Raw genomic sequence first — 19,780 nt, 5'->3', positions numbered from 1 at the left:
GCTGCAAAGCAGCCAATCAACAAGCGTCATACTACTTGCCCCAAGAGGCCGTCACAGCCATTCCTACTATTGGCATGGCTGTGATTGGCCAGTGCAGCAAGTGACCCATCCTCTATTTAAGCTGGAGTCACGTAGCGCCGCACGTCACTCTGCTCTGATCAGTGTAGGGAGAGGTTGCAGCTGCAACGTTAGGGCGAGATTAGGCAGTGATTAACTCCTCCAAAAGTCTTAATTCAGTGATCGATCTACAGCTGTGGATCATTAAACTGCTGCTATTCAATTGCTCACTGTTTTTAGGCTGCCCAGAGCGTTTTTCAGTCACTTTTTTCTGGGGTGATCGGTGGCCATTTTGTGTCTTGTGGTGCGCCAGCACAAGCTGCCACCAAGTACATTTAACCATCAATAGTGTGGTTATTTTTTGGCAATATCCTACACCAGGGGCAAGCTTTCACCAAGTGCATTTAACCATCAATAGTGTGGTAATTTTTTGGCTATATCCTACATCAGGGGCAAGCTGTCACCAAGTGCATTTAACCATCAATAGTGTGATTATTTTTTGGCTATATCCTACATCAGGGGCTTGGCTATGCTTGCTATTTTATAGAGGGGTGAAATACAATTGCCAAAATAGCAGTACCCTAAATCTGGTGTTTCAGCTGTGGCCAGCCAATTGTAATACTGTCTGCTGTCTGGCAAAGGATATATTTTTGTTCAGGGTTGAAATACAATTCCCAACTTAGCAATTTCCTAAATTAGTGGTTTCTGCTGTATCAGGGCTACTTTAAATCTATTCATTAAAAGGTTATATAAGATTCAAGGTGCAGATAGGGTCATTCTCAATAATTTCACACACACGCTACAGTGCAATTCCAAGTCTAATTCTGTGTGTAAACGTATACCTGTCACCCAGCGCCTAAATAATAGGCCTCAAATTTATATTCATCTAAATCTGTCGTTATTGCTGTGGCTGGTCAAGTTATTTAGTGTCCGTCAAAGCACAGTTTTTGTTCTGGGTTGAAATACAATTCACAATTTAGCAATTCTCTAAATTAGTGGTTTCTGCTGTATCAGGCCTACTTTAAATGTATCCCTAAAAGGGTATATTAGATTCAAGGTGCAGATAGGGTCATTCTCAATAACTTCACACACACGCTACTGTGCAATTCCAAGTCTAATTCTGTCCGTAAACGTATACCTGTCATCCAGCGCCTAAATACTAGGCCTCAAATTTATATTCCGCTAAATCTGTTGTTACTGCTGTGCCGTTATTAGTGTAATACGGTACCTAAATAGATAGCCAGATAGTGTTAGGTGTCTGTAAAAAAAGGCCTGAATTTGAATTCAATACATTGGGCCAAATAATATTTTTGTTATTGTGGTGAACGGTAACAATGAGGAAAACATCTAGTAAGGGACGCGGACATGGTCGTGGTGGTGTTAGTGGACCCTCTGGTGCTGGGAGAGGACGTGGCCGTTCTACCACAGCCACACGTCCTAGTGTACCAACTACCTCAGGTCCCAGTAGCCGCCATAATTTACAGCAATATTTGGTGAGGCCCAATGCCGTTCTAAGGATGGTAAGGCCTGAGCAGGTACAGGCATTAGTCAATTGGGTGGCCGACAGTGGATCCAGCACGTTCACATTATCTCCCACCCAGTCTTCTGCAGAAAGTGCACAGATGGCGCCTGAAAACCAAGCCCATCAGTCTGTCACATCACCCCCATGCATACCAGGGGAACTGTCTGAGCCGCAAGTTATGCAGCAGTCTCTTATGCTGTTTGAAGACTCCGCTGGCAGGGTTTCCCAAGGGCATCCACCTAGCCCTTCCCCAGCGGTGGAAGACATAGAATGCACTGACGCACAACCACTTATGTTTCCTGATGATGAGGACATGGGAATACCACCTCAGCACGTCTCTGATGATGACGAAACACAGGTGCCAACTGCTGCGTCTTTCTGCAGTGTGCAGACTGAACAGGAGGTCAGGGATCAAGACTGGGTGGAAGACGATGCAGGGGACAATAAGGCCCTAGACCCCACATGGAATGAAGGTCGTGCCACTGACTTTCACGGTTCGGAGGAATAGGCAGTGGTGAGACCGAGCCAACAGCGTAGCAAAAGAGGGAGCAGTGGGCTAAAGTAGAACACCAGCCGCCAAGAGACTCCGCCTGCTACTGACCACCGCCTTCTGGGACCGAGCACCCCAAAGGCAGCTTCAAGGAGTTCCCTGGCATGGCACTTCTTCAAACAATGTGCTGACGACAAGACCCGAGTGGTTTGCACGCTGTGCCATCAGAGCCTGAAGCGAGGCATTAACGTTCTGAACCTTAGCACAACCTGCATGACCAGGCACCTGCATGCAAAGCATGAACTGCAGTGGAGTAAACACAAGGAAGTCACTCAGGCTCCCCCTGCTACCTCTTCTGTTGCTGCTGCCTCAGCCTCTTCTGCTGCTGCCGCCGCCTCAGCCGCTTCCTCCGCCTCTGGAGGAATGTTGGCACCTGCCGCCCAGCAAACATGGGATGTACCACCAACACCACCACCTGCGTCACCAAGCATCTCAACCATGTCACACTGCAGTGTTCTTCTCTCCATCTCACAAACATTTGAGAGAAAGCGTAAATTCCCACCTAGCCACCCTCGATCCCTGGCCCTGAATGCCAGCATTTCTAAACTACTGGCCTATGAAATGCTGTCATTTATGCTGGTGGACACAGACAGCTTCAAACAGCTCATGTCGCTTGCTGTCCCACAGTATGTTGTTCCCAGCCGGCACTACTTCTCCAAGAGAGCCGTGCCTTCCCTGCACAACCAAGTATCCGATAAAATCAAGTGTGCACTGTGCAACGCCATCTGTGGCATGTTCCACCTAACCACAGATACGTGGACCAGTAAACACGGCCAGGGACGCTATATCTCCCTAACTGCACACTGGGTAAATGTAGTGGCGGCTGGGCCCCAGGCAGAGAGCTGTTTGGCGCACATCCTTCCGCCGCCAAGGATCGCAGGGCAACATTCTTTGCCTCCTGTTGCCACCTCCTCCAACTCAGCTTCCTCCTCCTCTTCTTCCACCTGCTCATCCAGTCAGCCACACACCTTCACCACCAACTTCAGCACAGCCCGGGGTAAACGTCAGCAGGCCATTCTGAAACTCATATGTTTGGGGGACAGGCCCCACACTGCACAGGAGTTGTGGCGGGGTATAGAACACCAGACCGATGAGTGGTTGCTGCCGGTGAGCCTCAAGCCTGGCCTGGTGGTGTGCGATAATGGGCGAAATCTTGTTGCAGCTCTGGGAATAGCCGGTTTGACGCACATCCCTTGCCTGGCGCATGTGCTGAATTTGGTGGTGCAGAAGTTCATTCACAACTACCCGGACATGTCAGAGCTGCTGCATAAAGTGCGGGCCGTCTGTTCGCGCTTCCGGCGTTCACATCCTGCCGCTGCTCGCCTGTCTGCGCTACAGCGTAACTTTGGCCTTCCCGCTCACCGCCTCATATGCGACGTGCCCACCAGGTGGAACTCCACCTTGCACATGCTGGACAGACTGTGCGAGCAGCAGCAGGCCATAGTGGAGTTTCAGCTGCAGCACGCACGGGTCAGTCGCATTGCGGAACAGCACCACTTCACCACCAATGACTGGGCCTCCATGCGAGACCTGTGTGCCCTGTTGCGCTGTTTCGAGTACTCCACCAACATGGCCAGTGGCGATGACGCCGTTATTAGCGTTACAATATCACTACTATGTATCCTTGAGAAAACACTTAGGACGATGATGGAAGAAGAGGTGGCCCAGGAGGAGGAGGACGAGCAAGAGGGCTCATTTTTAGCACTTTCAGGCCAGTCTCTTCGAAGTGACTCAGAGGGAGGTTTTTTGCAACAGCAGAGGCCAGGTACAAATGTGGCCAGCCAGGGCACACTACTGGAGGACGAGGATGAGGAGGAGGAGGAGGTGGAGGAGGATGAGGATGAAGCATGGTCACAGCGGGGTGGCACCCAACGCAGCTCGGGCCCATCACTGGTGCGTGGCTGGGGGGAAACGCAGGACGATGACGATATGCCTCCCACAGAAGACAGCTTGTCCTTACCTCTTGGCAGGAAAAAAAGTATTGCCCTGCAGGAGAGTATGCTTAATAATTAAAGTCCAAAAATTATATATGTGTTCTATTGTCTATGGAAATCTTCAGTCAAATAGGTTCATCCATACACATCAACACAGCTGCGGTGTGGAAATCTGAAATAAAATAGAAACCGCACTATGGTGTAGTAACTTCTCAAAAGGAGTGTCACCTGAAAACAGGTTATACTCACAAGACTCAGATGGTATTAGGCGTAAAAAGCAGGCTCAGCGCTGTCATCCACCCAGGAACTGCACACCTTGGATGTCGTTCACTAGACCACACGGACGGACAGGGTGCTTTACCGCTTATGTGAAATCTTGCACAAGCAGGATCCCAAAATGAGCACCACTTTTGCAGGATATCACCGAACTCCACACTCTTCAAGGTCTTGGAGAAAAGATGTCAACCAATAGTGAAGTACGTACCACAGTGTTGAATAAAAAGGATTTATTATACTCACAAAGAACGCAGATTGATAGAAGTAGATGTGGATATATCTGACAGTTTCTATGGGAACCGTAAACAGATAAAAAAAGACTAACATCAGAAGTTATACGCAACATCCTCCACCTTTGATGGGGAATGGCGAGTTTCGCAATAATAGGAGTTTTTTTGAAGAGCAGCCAAAAGATTGGTATGCTCCCACGAGGTGGGAGAATGAATATGTACCACATTTTAACCAAGATAATCAGTTTTATAAATTTAACCAGTACAAAAAAGGAGCACCATATATGTACAATCGTAGGGGACATTATAATTCATCCACCCAAAATAGGACTGGAAATACATATGTCTATCCAACTAGGGATCAATTAAGATTAAATAATTGTAAAGATCCCTCCAAAACTAAAAATGGCATTAACCCTGCCAAACTAGTAGTTTCGGTCATTTCTAGTGCATGTGAAAATATATCGCGTAGTGCGCAACAGAAAGAACAAAACCATAAGGAGACAGAAGTTGCCAAAGACATTATCCATCGGTCTACCAATAAAGATAAAAACGTATCCAATACAGATCAACATACAGCAACTTTGAGTCAAAATTTTCTGCATCAGGGTATGCGAGGGGTACAGAGGGACCCTCAAATAGAGAAGAACACAAAAGTAATATTGAATATGACTCAAAAAAGAACACCACTAAAAAGAGGCTACATTGAGGACACAGAGGTAGGAAAAAAAGTGCAAAGGGACTCAATAGGAATATTTAACTTAAGTAGGTATCCTCTTTCAGAAGAAGAAAAAATCATTCTGCAAAAAGGGTTGAAATTTGCTCCCAGCAATGGGATCAATAAATTTGGCCTATTCCTAGACATCCATAGGTACATCAGAAAATTAAATATAGCAAAATACCATCTTAACATCCAGCCTCTGCAGGTAACTAATAGTGAAAAAATAGTGGGGGTCGCACATACTGACCTCCGCAACAAATCGAAGTTTTGCCCTAAGAATAAAAGCAATGAGTGCATAGATGCCTTCAAAAGGAGCCTTTTGAATGGTTTAGAGAATATTAACAACAAACCAACAAAACATAATCTCTCCTATAAAGAAAAGGAGGCTTTAAAAAAAACTTGAAAAAAATGACCAAATTGTCATAAAACCTGCCGACAAAGGGGGGGGGGGGGTGGTTTTAATGGATGTGGAACAATATACGTCAGAAATGAATAGACTACTGTCTGATAAGGACACCTATTTGGTACTTAAAAATAACCCATTAAATATTTATAAAAAAAACTCAATATCATACTAAAGAGGGGCTTACAGAGTGATGTTTTAAACAAAAAGGAGTTTGACTATCTTTCCATCAAGAAACCCGGTCACACCGGTCATATATTTCTTACCCAAAATGCACAAAGATCCAGTACATCCTCCTGGGAGACCTATTGTTTCGGGGATAGATTCCCTGAACAGCAGAGTCTCGGAATATATTGACTATTTTCTGCAAAAACATGTAACAATGGCCCCCTCCTATCTAAAAAATTCTGCCAGTGTTATTAGTCTGATTGAAGAAATGGGATTACTACAAGGTACCATTTGGCTGGCTACAGTCGATGTCTCCTCCTTATATACCTGCATACCACAAGATCTAGGTATAAGAGGAGTTAGAGAAGCTCTAGATAGCGATGCCCAGATGGGGACAGCACAAAAGAACTTCGTTTTGGACTGCGTAACTTTCTGCCTCACCCACAATTACTTCTTATATAGTGATCAGTTCTATCTCCAGCACTCCGGCGTGGCGATAGGGGCGAAATTCGCCCCCAGCCTTGCAAATCTGTTCATAACCATGTGGGAAAGAGGGAGGATAGATACGATCCTCAATAAAGATCTTGGAAGGGGACAACTTTTAATTTGGCGCAGATACATTGATGACTGCCTCCTCATCTGGTCAGGCGAAAAAGAGGGACTTGAGTCCTTCATAACGGACATTAATAAGAATCATTTTAACCTCAAGTTCACCAGTCATATTAGTGACACCTCTCTTGATTTTTTAGATTTAGTCATTTTTATAGAAGAAAATAGGCTTAAAACTCGAACTTTTTTTTAAGACTGTAGCTGTCAATACCTACATTGAATTAAATAGCTGCCACCACCCTTCCTGGCTTAGGAATATTCCTAAAAGCCAGTTTCAACGAATCTCTAAGAATTGCACTAAACTAGAAGATTATAGGGAACAGGGACAGATGATAAAGACTAGATTTCTTGAAAAAGGATACCAAGAAGATCTTTTGGATCACTGTATAAGAGAAATAGAAGACAAGCGGGACATCACCCCAATTCTAGTAGACAAAAAAAGTGAAGAAAAAAAGAAAGACTCTAGATATATGTTCATAACACAATACAATAACCAAGCAGGCCATATCAAATAGATGATCAATAAAAATTGGCACATACTCAAAAATGACCCTGTTTTGAGTAAGGATTTGCCAGAGAAACCCCTCTAGTTTTTAAAAGAGCTAGTAACCTTACAAATAGGTTAGTGCATAGTGCTAGCTTTGCTACCAATAAAAACCACCAGATTACACACAAGAGTCCTTGCAAAAACTGCATCTTTAAAGATCGAAAAATGTTTGTGGACTCTGTAGCATCTAAAAAAAGAGCAGGTACTAATTTTAACATAAAAGGCAATCTGTCATTTAATAATGTGGGTGTCATTTATTTATTGGAGTGCCCGTGTGGCCTCCAATATGTGGGGAGAACCACACGTAGTTTGAAGACCCGAGTGCAAGAACATATTTGCAACATCAAAAAAGGACTGGAGACCCACAGTGTCTCCCTTCATTTCAAAATTCACCACCAAAAAAATCCCAGGGGGCTCCTCTTCACTGGTATTGAGTTGGTCCGCACCCCTATACAGGGAGTGGATTTTATTTCAATATTAAATAAAAGGGAGGTGGAGTGGATGTTTTTATTAAACACCATTCAACCCCAGGGACTTAATATTGAATGTGATGTGAATGCCTGCATAGTTAAAAAAAAAAAATAATTCTTTAAATGATGTTTGAATAATAGGTCCGCGATGTCTATGATAGGGAGATGTAGGTCCCAAATACGATTGTACTAGGTTTTAGATCTTATTTTAGTAACTATTTATTTACCTTTCTAGTCCGTCTACGTGCGGGGGAGGATAGTATGTATGTGTGTATATATATATATATATTTTAGAAGAAACTGTTATTTGAAAAGTCTCATGACGCCCAACAGGGGAGGATCCCTGGATCCTTTATTTTCAGCTGTATCCACTTATATGTATACACACCCCAGACGAAGCATCATGGCGAAACCCGGGTCGGGCTTTGTGTACTTGTTTTAACTTGCTCCAAAACTTGCGTTCTTTGTGAGTATAATAAATCCTTTTTATTCAACACTGTGGTACATACTTCACTATTGGTTGACATCTTTTCTCCGAGACCTTGAAGAGTGTGGAGTTCGGTGATATCCTGCCAAAGTGGTGCTCATTTTGGGATCCTGCTTGTGCAAGATTTCACATAAGCGGTAAAGCACCCTGTCCGTCCGTGTGGTCTAGTGAACGACATCCAAGGTGTGCAGTTCCTGGGTGGATGACAGCGCTGAGCCTGCTTTTTACGCCTAATACCATCTGAGTCTTGTGAGTATAACCTGTTTTCAGGTGACACTCCTTTTGAGAAGTTACTACACCATAGTGCGGTTTCTATTTTATTTCAGATTTCCACACCGCAGCTGTGTTGATGTGTATGGATGAACCTATTTGACTGAAGATTTCCATAGACAATAGAACACATATATAATTTTTGGACTTGAATTATTAAGCATACTCTCCTGCAGCGCAATCCTTTATTTCCTATTTCATTGTGTGGACTATTTCTACTCACTTGTGTCCTGGATTTTGCAGCGCTAGGGGGTAAAATATCTGAACAGGAATTGTACCTTATATTTTCTTACCTCTGGGCAGCCTGGCACACATGAGCGACTACATGCTGCAGTGCCTGCGCAACGACAGCAGAGTTGCCCACATTTTAACGTGTGCGGACTACTGGGTTGCCACCCTGCTGGATCCACGCTACAAAGACAATGTGCCCACTTTACTTCCTGCACTGGAGCGTGATAGGAAGATGCACGAGTACAAGCGCACGTTGGTAGACGCGCTACTGAGAGCATTCCCAAATGTCACAGGGGAACAAGTGGAAGCCCAAGGCCAAGGCAGAGGAGGAGCAAGAGGTCGCCAAGGCAGCTGTGTCACGGCCAGCTCCTCTGAGGGCAGGGTTAGCATGGCAGTGATGTGGAAAAGTTTTGTCAACACTAGAGTTGAGCGAACACCTGGATGTTCGGGTTCGAGAAGTTCGGCCGAACATCCCGGAAATGTTCGGGTTCGGGATCCGAACCCGATCCGAACTTCGTCCCGAACCCGAACCCCATTGAAGTCAATGGGGACCCGAACTTTTCGGCACTAAAAAGGCTGTAAAACAGCCCAGGAAAGAGCTAGAGGGCTGCAAAAGGCAGCAACATGTAGGTAAATCCCCTGCAAACAAATGTGGATAGGGAAATGAATTAAAATAAAAATTAAATAAATAAAAATTAACCAAAATCAATTGGAGAGAGGTTCCATAGCAGAGAATCTGGCTTCCCGTCACCCACCACTGGAACAGTCCATTCTCAGATATTTAGGCCCCGGCACCCAGGCAGAGGAGAGAGGTCCCGTAACAGAGAATCTGTCTTCATGTCAGCAGAGAATTAGTCTGCATGTCATAGCAGAGAATGAGGCTTCACGTCAGCCACCACTGCAACAGTCCATTGGCATATATTTAGGCCCAGCACACACACAGGCAGAGGAGAGAGGTCCCGTAACAGAGAATCTGGCTTCATGTCAGCAGAGAATCAGTCTGCATGTCATAGCAGAGAATCAGGCTTCACGTCAGCCACCACTGCAACAGTCCATTGTCATAAATTTAGGCCCAGCACCCAGGCAGAGGAGAGAGGTCCCGTAACAGAGAATCTGGCTTCATGTCAGCAGAGAATCAGTCTTCATATCATAGCAGAGAATCAGGCTTCACGTCACCCACCACTGTAAGAGTCAATTTTCATAAATTTAGGCCCAGAACCCAGGCAGAGGAGAAAGGTCCCGTAACAGACAATCTGGCTTCATGTCAGCAGAGAATCAGTCTTCATATCATAGCAGAGAATCAGGCTTCACGTCACCCACCACTGTAAGAGTCAATTTTCATAAATTTAGGCCCAGAACCCAGGCAGAGGAGAAAGGTCCCGTAACAGACAATCTGGCTTCATGTCAGCAGAGAATCAGTCTTCATATCATAGCAGAGAATCAGGCTTCACGTCACCCACCACTGTAAGAGTCAATTTTCATAAATTTAGGCCCAGAACCCAGGCAGAGGAGAAAGGTCCCGTAACAGACAATCTGGCTTCATGTCAGCAGAGAATCAGTCTTCATATCATAGCAGAGAATCAGGCTTCACGTCACCCACCACTGTAAGAGTCAATTTTCATAAATTTAGGCCCAGAACCCAGGCAGAGGAGAAAGGTCCCGTAACAGACAATCTGGCTTCATGTCAGCAGAGAATCAGTCTTCATATCATAGCAGAGAATCAGGCTTCACGTCACCCACCACTGTAAGAGTCAATTTTCATAAATTTAGGCCCAGAACCCAGGCAGAGGAGAAAGGTCCCGTAACAGACAATCTGGCTTCATGTCAGCAGAGAATCAGTCTTCATATCATAGCAGAGAATCAGGCTTCACGTCACCCACCACTGTAAGAGTCCATTTTCATAAATTTAGGCCCAGAACCCAGGTAGAGGAGACAGGTCCCGTAACAGACAATCTGGCTTCATGACAGCAGAGAATCAGTCTGCATGTCATAGCAGAGAATCAGGCTTCACGTCAGCCACCACTGCAACAGTCCATTGTCATAAATTTAGGCCCAGCACCCAGGCAGAGGAGAGAGGTCCCGTAACAGACAATCTGGCTTCATGTCAGCAGAGAATTAGTCTGCATGTCATAGCAGAGAATCAGGCTTCATGTCAGCCACCACTGCAACAGTCCATTGGCATATATTTAGGCCTAGCACACAGGCAGAGGAGAGGTTCATTCAACTTTGGGTAGCATCGCAATATAATGGTAAAATGAAAATAAAAATAGGATTGAATGAGGAAGTGCCCTGGAGTCCAATAATATATGGTTATGGGGAGGTAGTTAATGTCTAATCTGGACAAGGGACGGACAGGTCCTGTGGGATCCATGCCTGGTTCATTTTTATGAACGTCAGCTTGTCCACATTGGCTGTAGACAGGCGGCTGCGTTTGTCTGTAATGACGCCCCCTGCCGTGCTGAATACACGTTCAGACAAAACGCTGGCTGCCGGGCAGGCCAGCACCTCCAAGGCATAAAAGGCTAGCTCTGGCCACGTGGACAATTTAGAGACCCAGAAGTTGAATGGGGCCGAACCATCAGTCAGTACGTGGAGGGGTGTGCACACGTACTGTTCCACCATGTTAGTGAAATGTTGCCTCCTGCTAACACGTTGCGTATCAGGTGGTGGTGCAGTTAGCTGTGGCGTGTTGACAAAAGTTTTCCACATCTCTGCCATGCTAACCCTGCCCTCAGAGGAGCTGGCCGTGACACAGCTGCCTTGGCGACCTCTTGCTCCTCCTCTGCCTTGGCCTTGGGCTTCCACTTGTTCCCCTGTGACATTTGGGAATGCTCTCAGTAGCGCGTCTACCAACGTGCGCTTGTACTCGCGCATCTTCCTATCACGCTCCAGTGCAGGAAGTAAGGTGGGCACATTGTCTTTGTAGCGTGGATCCAGCAGGGTGGCAACCCAGTAGTCCGCACAGGTTAAAATGTGGGCAACTCTGCTGTCGTTGCGCAGGCACTGCAGCATGTAGTCGCTCATGTGTGCCAGGCTGCCCAGGGGTAAGGACAAGCTGTCCTCTGTGGGAGGCGTATCGTCATCGTCCTGCCTTTCCCCCCAGCCACGCACCAGTGATGGACCCGAGCTGCGTTGGGTGCCACCCCGCTGTGACCATGCTTCATCCTCATCCTCCTCCACCTCCTCCTCATCCTCGTCCTCCTCGTCCTCCAGTAGTGGGCCCTGGCTGGCCACATTTGTACCTGGCCTCTGCTGTTGCAAAAAACCTCCCTCTGAGTCACTTCGAAGAGACTGGCCTGAAAGTGCTAAAAATGACCCCTCTTCCTCATCCTCCTCCTCCTCCTCCTGGGCCACCTCCTGTTCCATCATCGCCCTAAGTGTTTTCTCAAGGAGACATAGAAGTGGTATTGTAACGCTGATAACGGTGTCATCGCCACTGGCCATGTTGGTGGAGTACTCGAAACAGCGCAACAGGGCACACAGGTCTCGCATGGAGGCCCAGTCATTGGTGGTGAAGTGGTGCTGTTCTGTAGTGCGACTGACCCGTGCGTGCTGCAGCTGAAACTCCACTATGGCCTGCTGCTGCTCGCACAGTCTGTCCAGCATGTGCAAGGTGGAGTTCCACCTGGTGGGCACGTCGCATATGAGGCGGTGAGCGGGAAGGCCGAAGTTACGCTGTAGCGCAGACAGGCGAGCAGCGGCAGGATGTGAACGCCGGAAGCGCGAACAGACGGCCCGCACTTTATGCAGCAGCTCTGACATGTCGGGGTAGTTGTGAATGAACTTCTGCACCACCAAATTCAGCACATGCGCCAAGCAAGGGATGTGCGTCAAATTGGCTAGTCCCAGAGCTGCAACGAGATTTCGCCCATTATCACACACCACCAGGCCGGGCTTGAGGCTCACCGGCAGCAACCACTCGTCGGTCTGTTGTTCAATACCCCGCCACAACTCCTGTGCGGTGTGGGGCCTGTCCCCCAAACATATGAGTTTCAGAATGGCCTGCTGACGTTTACCCCGGGCTGTGCTGAAGTTGGTGGTGAAGGTGTGTGGCTGACTGGATGAGCAGGTGGAAGAAGAGGAGGAGGAAGCCGAGAAGGAGGAGGTGGCAACAGGAGGCAAAGAATGTTGCCCTGCGATCCTTGGCGGCGGCAGGACGTGCGCCAAACAGCTCTCCGCCTGGGGCCCAGCTGCCACTACATTTACCCAGTGTGCAGTTAGGGAGATATAGCGTCCCTGGCCGTGCTTACTGGTCCACGTATCTGTGGTTAGGTGGACCTTGCTACAGATGGCGTTGCGCAGTGCACACTTGATTTTATCGGATACTTGGTTGTGCAGGGAAGGCACGGCTCTCTTGGAGAAGTAGTGCCGGCTGGGAACAACATACTGTGGGACAGCAAGCGACATGAGCTGTTTGAAGCTGTCTGTGTCCACCAGCCTAAATGACAGCATTTCATAGGCCAGTAGTTTAGAAATGCTGGCATTCAGGGCCAGGGATCGAGGGTGGCTAGGTGGGAATTTACGCTTTCTATCAAATGTTTGTGAGATGGAGAGCTGAACGCTGGCGTGTGACATGGTTGAGACGCTTGGTGACGGAGGTGGTGGTGGTGGTGTTGGTGGTACATCCCCTGTTTGCTGGGCGGCAGGTGCCAACGTTCCTCCAGAGGCGGAGGAAGAGGCCGAGGCGGCAGCAGCAGAATAGACCGAGGCGGCAGCAGCAGAAGAGGTAGCAGGGGGAGCCTGAGTGACTTCCTTGGTTTTAAGGTGTTTACTCCACTGCAGTTCATGCTTTGCATGCAGGTGCCTGGTCATGCAGGTTGTGCTCAGGTTCAGAACGTTAATGCCTCGCTTCAGGCTCTGATGGCACAGCGTGCAAACCACTCGGGTCTTGTCGTCAGCACATTGTTTGAAGAAGTGCCATGCCAGGGAACTCCTTGAAGCTGCCTTTGGGGTGCTCGGTCCCAGATGGCGGCGGTCAGTAGCAGGCGGAGTCTCTTGGCGGCGGGTGTTCTGCTTTTGCCCACTGCTCCCTCTTTTGCTACGCTGTTGGCTCGGTCTCACCACTGCCTCTTCCTCCGAACTGTGAAAGTCAGTGGCACGACCTTCATTCCATGTGGGGTCTAGGACCTCATCGTCCCCTGCATCGTCTTCCACCCAGTCTTGATCCCTGACCTCCTGTTCAGTCTGCACACTGCAGAAAGACGCAGCAGTTGGCACCTGTGTTTCGTCATCATCAGAGACATGCTGAGGTGGTATTCCCATGTCCTCATCATCAGGAAACATAAGTGGTTGTGCGTCAGTGCATTCTATGTCTTTCACCGCTGGGGAAGGGCTAGGTGGATGCCCTTGGGAAACCCTGCCAGCGGAGTCTTCAAACAGCATAAGAGACTGCTGCATAACTTGAGGCTGAGACAGTTTCCCTGGTATGCATGGGGGTGATGTGACAGACTGATGGGGTTGGTTTTCAGGCGCCATCTGTGCGCTTTCTGCAGAAGACTGGGTGGGAGATAATGTGAACGTGCTGGATCCACTGTCGGCCACCCAATTGACTAATGCCTGTACCTGCTCAGGCCTTACCATCCTTAGAACGGCATTGGGCCCCACCATATATCGCTGTAAATTCTGGCGGCTACTGGGACCTGAGGTAGTTGGTACACTAGGACGTGTGGATGTGGCAGAACGGCCACGTCCTCTCCCAGCACCAGAGGGTCCACTAACACCACCACGACCATGTCCACGTCCGCGTCCCTTACTAGATGTTTTTCTCATTGTTATGGTTCACCACAACAACAAATATATTATTTGGCCCAATGTATTGTATTCAAATTCAGCGGGATATAAATTTGAGGCCTAGTATTTAGGCGCTGGGTGACCGGTATGGATTTAGTGACAGAATTAGACTTGGAAATGCACAGAAGCGTGTGTGTGAAGTTATTCTGAATGACCCTATGTGCACCTTCAATATTATATACCCTTTTAGGGATAGATTTCAAATAGCTCTGATATAGCAGAAACCACTAAATTATGAAATTGCTAAATTGGGAATTGTACTTCAACCCAGAACAAAAAATGTGCTTTGACGGGCACTAAATAACTTTCCCAGCTACAACAGGACAGCGGTAACGAGAGATTTAGAGGGATTTAAATTTGAGGCCTAGTATTTAGGCGCTGGGTCACCGGTATGGATTTAGTGACAGAATTAGACTTGGAAATGCACAGAAGCGTGTGTGTGAAGTTATTCTGAATGACCCTATGTGCACCTTCAATATTATATACCCTTTTAGGGATAGATTTCAAATAGCTCTGATATAGCAGAAACCACTAAATTATGAAATTGCTAAATTGGGAATTGTACTTCAACCCAGAACAAAAAATGTGCTTTGACGGACACTAAATATCTTGCCCAGCAACAACAGTACAGCGGTGGGTAACGAGAGATTTAGAGGGATTTAAATTTGAGGCCTAGTATTTAGGCGCTGGGTCACCGGTATGGATTTAGTGACAGAATTAGACTTGGAAATGCACAGAAGCGTGTGTGTGAAGTTATTCTGAATGACCCTATGTGCACCTTCAATATTATATACCCTTTTAGGGATAGATTTCAAATAGCTCTGATATAGCAGAAACCACTAAATTATGAAATTGCTAAATTGGGAATTGTACTTCAACCCAGAACAAAAAATGTGCTTTGACGGACACTAAATATCTTGCCCAGCAACAACAGTACAGCGGTGGGTAACGAGAGATTTAGAGGGATTTAAATTTGAGGCCTAGTATTTAGGCGCTGGGTCACCGGTATGGATTTAGTGACAGAATTAGACTTGGAAATGCACAGAAGCGTGTGTGTGAAGTTATTCTGAATGACCCAATGTGCACCTTCAATATTATATACCCTTTTAGGGATAGATTTCAAATAGCTCTGATATAGCAGAAACCACTAAATTATGAAATTGCTAAATTGGGAATTGTACTTCAACCCAGAACAAAAAATGTGCTTTGACGGACACTAAATATCTTGCCCAGCAACAACAGTACAGCGGTAACGAGAGATTTAGAGGGATTTAAATTTGAGGCCTAGTATTTAGGCGCTGGGTGACAGGTATGGGTTTAGTGACAGAATTAGACTTGGAAATACACAGTAGCGGGTGTGTGTGAAGTTATTCTGAATGACCCAATGTGCACCTTCAATATTATATACCCTTTTAGGGATAGATTCCAAATAGCTCTGATATAGCAGGAACCACTAAATTATGAAATTGCTAAATTGGGAATTGTACTTCAACCCAGAACAAAAAATGTGCTTTGACGGACACTAAATATCTTGCCCAGCAACAACAGTACAGCGGTAACGAGAGATTTAGAGGGATTTAAATTTGAGGCCTAGTATTTAGGCGCTGGGTGACAGGTATGGGTTTAGTGACAGAATTAGACTTGGAAATACACAGTAGCGGGTGTGTGTGAAGTTATTCTGAATGACCCAATGTGCACCTTCAATATTATATACCCTTTTTGGGATAGATTTCAAATAGCTCTGATATAGCAGGAACCACTAAATTATGAAATTGCTAAATTGGGAATTGTATTTCAACCCAGAACAAGAAATGTGCTTGAACGGACACTAAATAACTCGCCCAGCTACAGCACTAGGGACAGATTTAGCTGGATATAAATTTGAGGCCTAGTATTTAGGCGCTGGGTGACCGGTATGGATTTAGTGACAGAATTAGACTGGGATATGGCCAAAAAATAAACAGACTATTGCTGGTTAAATGCACTTGGTGTGACAGCTTCACCCTGATGTAGGCTTTAGCCAAAAAACAACCACACCATTGAGGGTTAAATGCACTTGGTGACAGGCGCAGCTTGCCCCTGATTTTGTATATGGCCAAAAAATGAACAGACTATTGCTGGTTAAATGCACTTGGTGTGACAGCTTCACCCTGATGTAGGCTTTAGCCAAAAAACAACCACACCATTGAGGGTTAAATGCACTTGGTGACAGGCGCAGCTTGCCCCTGATTTTGTATATGGCCAAAAAATGAACAGACTATTGCTGGTTAAATGCACTTGGTGTCACAGCTTCACCCTGATGTAGGCTTTAGCCAAAAAACAACCACACCATTGAGGGTTAAATGCACTTGGTGACAGGCGCAGCTTGCCCCTGATTTTGTATATGGCCAAAAAATGAACAGACTATTGCTGGTTAAATGCACTTGGTGTGACAGCTTCACCCTGATGTAGGCTTTAGCCAAAAAACAACCACACCATTGAGGGTTAAATGCACTTGGTCGCAGCTTGTGCTGGCGCACCACAAGACACAAAATGGCCGCCGATCACCCCAGAAAAATGAGACTGACAAACGGTCTGTGCAGCCTAAAAACAGTGAGCAATTGAGGATCAGCAGCTCAATGATCCACAGCTGCAGATCGATCAGTTAATCAAGTCCTTTGGAGGAGTTAATCTGCCTAATCTCGCCCTACTGTCGCAGCCGCAACCTCTCCCTACGCTAATCAGAGCAGAGTGACGGGCGGCGCTATGTGACTCCAGCTTAAATAGAGGCTGGGTCACATGGTGCTCTGGCCAATCACAGCCATGCCAATAGTAGGCATGGCTGTGATGGCCTCTTGGGGCAAGTAGTATGACGCTTGTTGATTGGCTGCTTTGCAGCCTTTCAAAAAGCGCCAAGAAAGCGTCACAAAAGCGCCAAGAAAGCGACGAACACCGAACCCGAACCCGGACTTTTACGAAAATGTCCGGGTTCGGGTCCGTGTCACGGACACCCCAAAATTCGGTACGAACCCGAACTATACAGTTCGAGTTCGCTCATCCCTAGTCAACACGCCACAGCTAACTGCACCACCACCTGATACGCAATGTGTTAGCAGGAGGCAACATTTCACCAACATGGTGGAACAGTAGGTGTGCACACCCCTCCACGTACTGACTGATGGTTCGGCCCCATTCAACTTCTGGGTCTCTAAATTGTCCACGTGGCCAGAGCTAGCCTTTTATGCCTTGGAGGTGCTGGCCTGCCCGGCGGCCAGCATTTTGTCTGAACGTGTATTCAGCACGGCAGGGGGCGTCATGACAAACGCAGCCGCCTGTCTACAGCCAATGTGGACAAGCTGACGTTCATAAAAAGGAACCAGGCATGGATCCCACAGGACCTGTCCATCCCTTGTGCAGATTAGACATTAAATACCTCCCCTTAACCATATATTATTGTACTCCAGGGCACTTCCTCATTCAATCCTATTTTTATTTTCATTTTATCATTATATTGCGGGGCAACCCAAAGTTGAATGAACCTCTCCTCTGTCTGGGTGCCGGGCCTAAATATATGACAATGGACTGTTCCAATGTTGGGTGACGTGAAACATGATTCTCTGCTATGACATGAAGACTGATTCTCTGCTGACATGAAGCCAGATTCTCTGTTACGGGGCCTCTCTCCTCTGCCTGGGTGCCTGGGCCTAAATATCTGACAATGGACTGTTCCAGTGTTGGGTGACGTAAAGCATGATTCTCTGCTATGACATGAAGCCAGATTCTCTGCTGACATGAAGCCAGATTCTCTGTTACGGGACCTCTCTCCTCTGCCTGGGTGCCTGGGCCTAAATATCTGACAATGGACTGTTCCAGTGTTGGCTGACGTGAAGCATGATTCTCTGCTATGACATGAAGACTGTTTCTCTGCTGTCATGAAGCCAGATTCTCTGTTACGGGACCTCTCTCCTCTGCCTGGGTGCCTGGGCCTAAATATCTGACAATGGACTGTTGCAGTGGTGGCTGACGTGAAGCCTGATTCTCTGCTATGACATGCAGACTGATTCTCTGCTGACATGAAGCCAGATTCTCTGTTACGGGACCTCTCTCCTCTGCCTGGGTGCCGGGGCCTAAATATATGCCAATGGACTGTTCCAGTGTTGGGTGACGTGAAGCATCATTCTCTGCTATGACATGAAGACTGATTCTCTGCTGACATGAAGCCAGATTCTCTGTTACGGGACCTCTCTCCTCTGCCTGGGTGCCTGGGCCTAAATATCTGACAATGGACTGTTTCAGTGTTGGGTGACGTGAAGCATGATTCTCTGCTATGACATGAAGACTGATTCTCTGCTGACATGAAGCCAGATTCTCTGTCACGGGACCTCTCTCCTCTGCCTGGGTGCCGGGGCCTAAATATATGACAATGGACTGTTACAGTGGTGGGTGACGTGAAGCCAGATTCTCTGCTATGGACCTCTCTCCAATTGATATTGGTTAATTTGTATTTATTTTATTTTTATTTTTATTCATTTCCCTATCCACAGGGATAGGGAAATGAATGCCAAAAAGTTCGGGTCCCCATTGACTTCAATGGGGTTCGGGACGAAGTCTGGGTCGGGTTCGGATCCCGAACCCGAACATTTCCGGGAAGTTCGGCCGAACTTCTCGAACCCGAACATCCAGGTGTTCGCTCAACTCTACTAATAACAACTCCTTCTTCTTCAACCTGGATCCATGTTAGTCCCGTTGAGAAAATCAACCGTCCTGAGTTCCAGTCGCGGATATTTGATCATCCCGTCTGCGATTCCCTCTTTTTTCCAACTGAAGAGGAATGTCCCAAGACAGTAGTAATTCTCGCCCGTCTGATACGGATATCGCCACATGGGTTTTTCCATCTTTCCGGATCAGCAACTTTTGCGGGTAACCCCATTTATATTGGATGTCATTATCCCTGAGGGCAAGGGTGACCGGCTGCAGTTCCCTCTTTTGCCTCAATGTTGCCATGGAAAGATCGGCAAAAAGCCTGACTGTTTGAAAAGGAGCAGGTAGTTTGTTGCAGTTTCTAGCTGCCAACATTAAGCCCTCTTTAGTGTGAAGAAAATGAATCCGAGCTAGCGTGTCCCTTGGGATATCTGCACTGAGATGCGACGGCTTCGGAATTCTATGAGCCCTGTCAATGATCATGTCAAGGACAGGGATTCTTGGTAGCAACGCTTTAATGAGGCTCTTGAGATATGACTGTAGGTCTCGAGGCGCTATTTCCTCTGGAATGCCCCGGAATTTTACATTATTCCTTCTGGAGCGATTCTCCATATCTGCTAATTTGCTTTTGATAATCTCCAGTTCATCTGCCATGTCATTATGGGCATCTATAATGTTATTTTGTGAAGTGGCAAAGTCTGCCATCTTACTCGCCACATGCAAGATTTTATCTGCAGTTTCTTTAATTTTGGACGCCAGAGGGTTAATCAACCCTGCCATATCTGAGCGCAGGGACCGGTGCAAAGCCAATAGCATGTTTTTTATGGAGTCTTCA

The sequence above is a fragment of the Bufo gargarizans genome, chromosome 5 (assembly GCF_014858855.1).
Source record: "Bufo gargarizans isolate SCDJY-AF-19 chromosome 5, ASM1485885v1, whole genome shotgun sequence".
Taxonomy (NCBI): Eukaryota; Metazoa; Chordata; class Amphibia; order Anura; family Bufonidae; genus Bufo; species Bufo gargarizans.
This window is presented reverse-complemented; position numbering follows the sequence as displayed.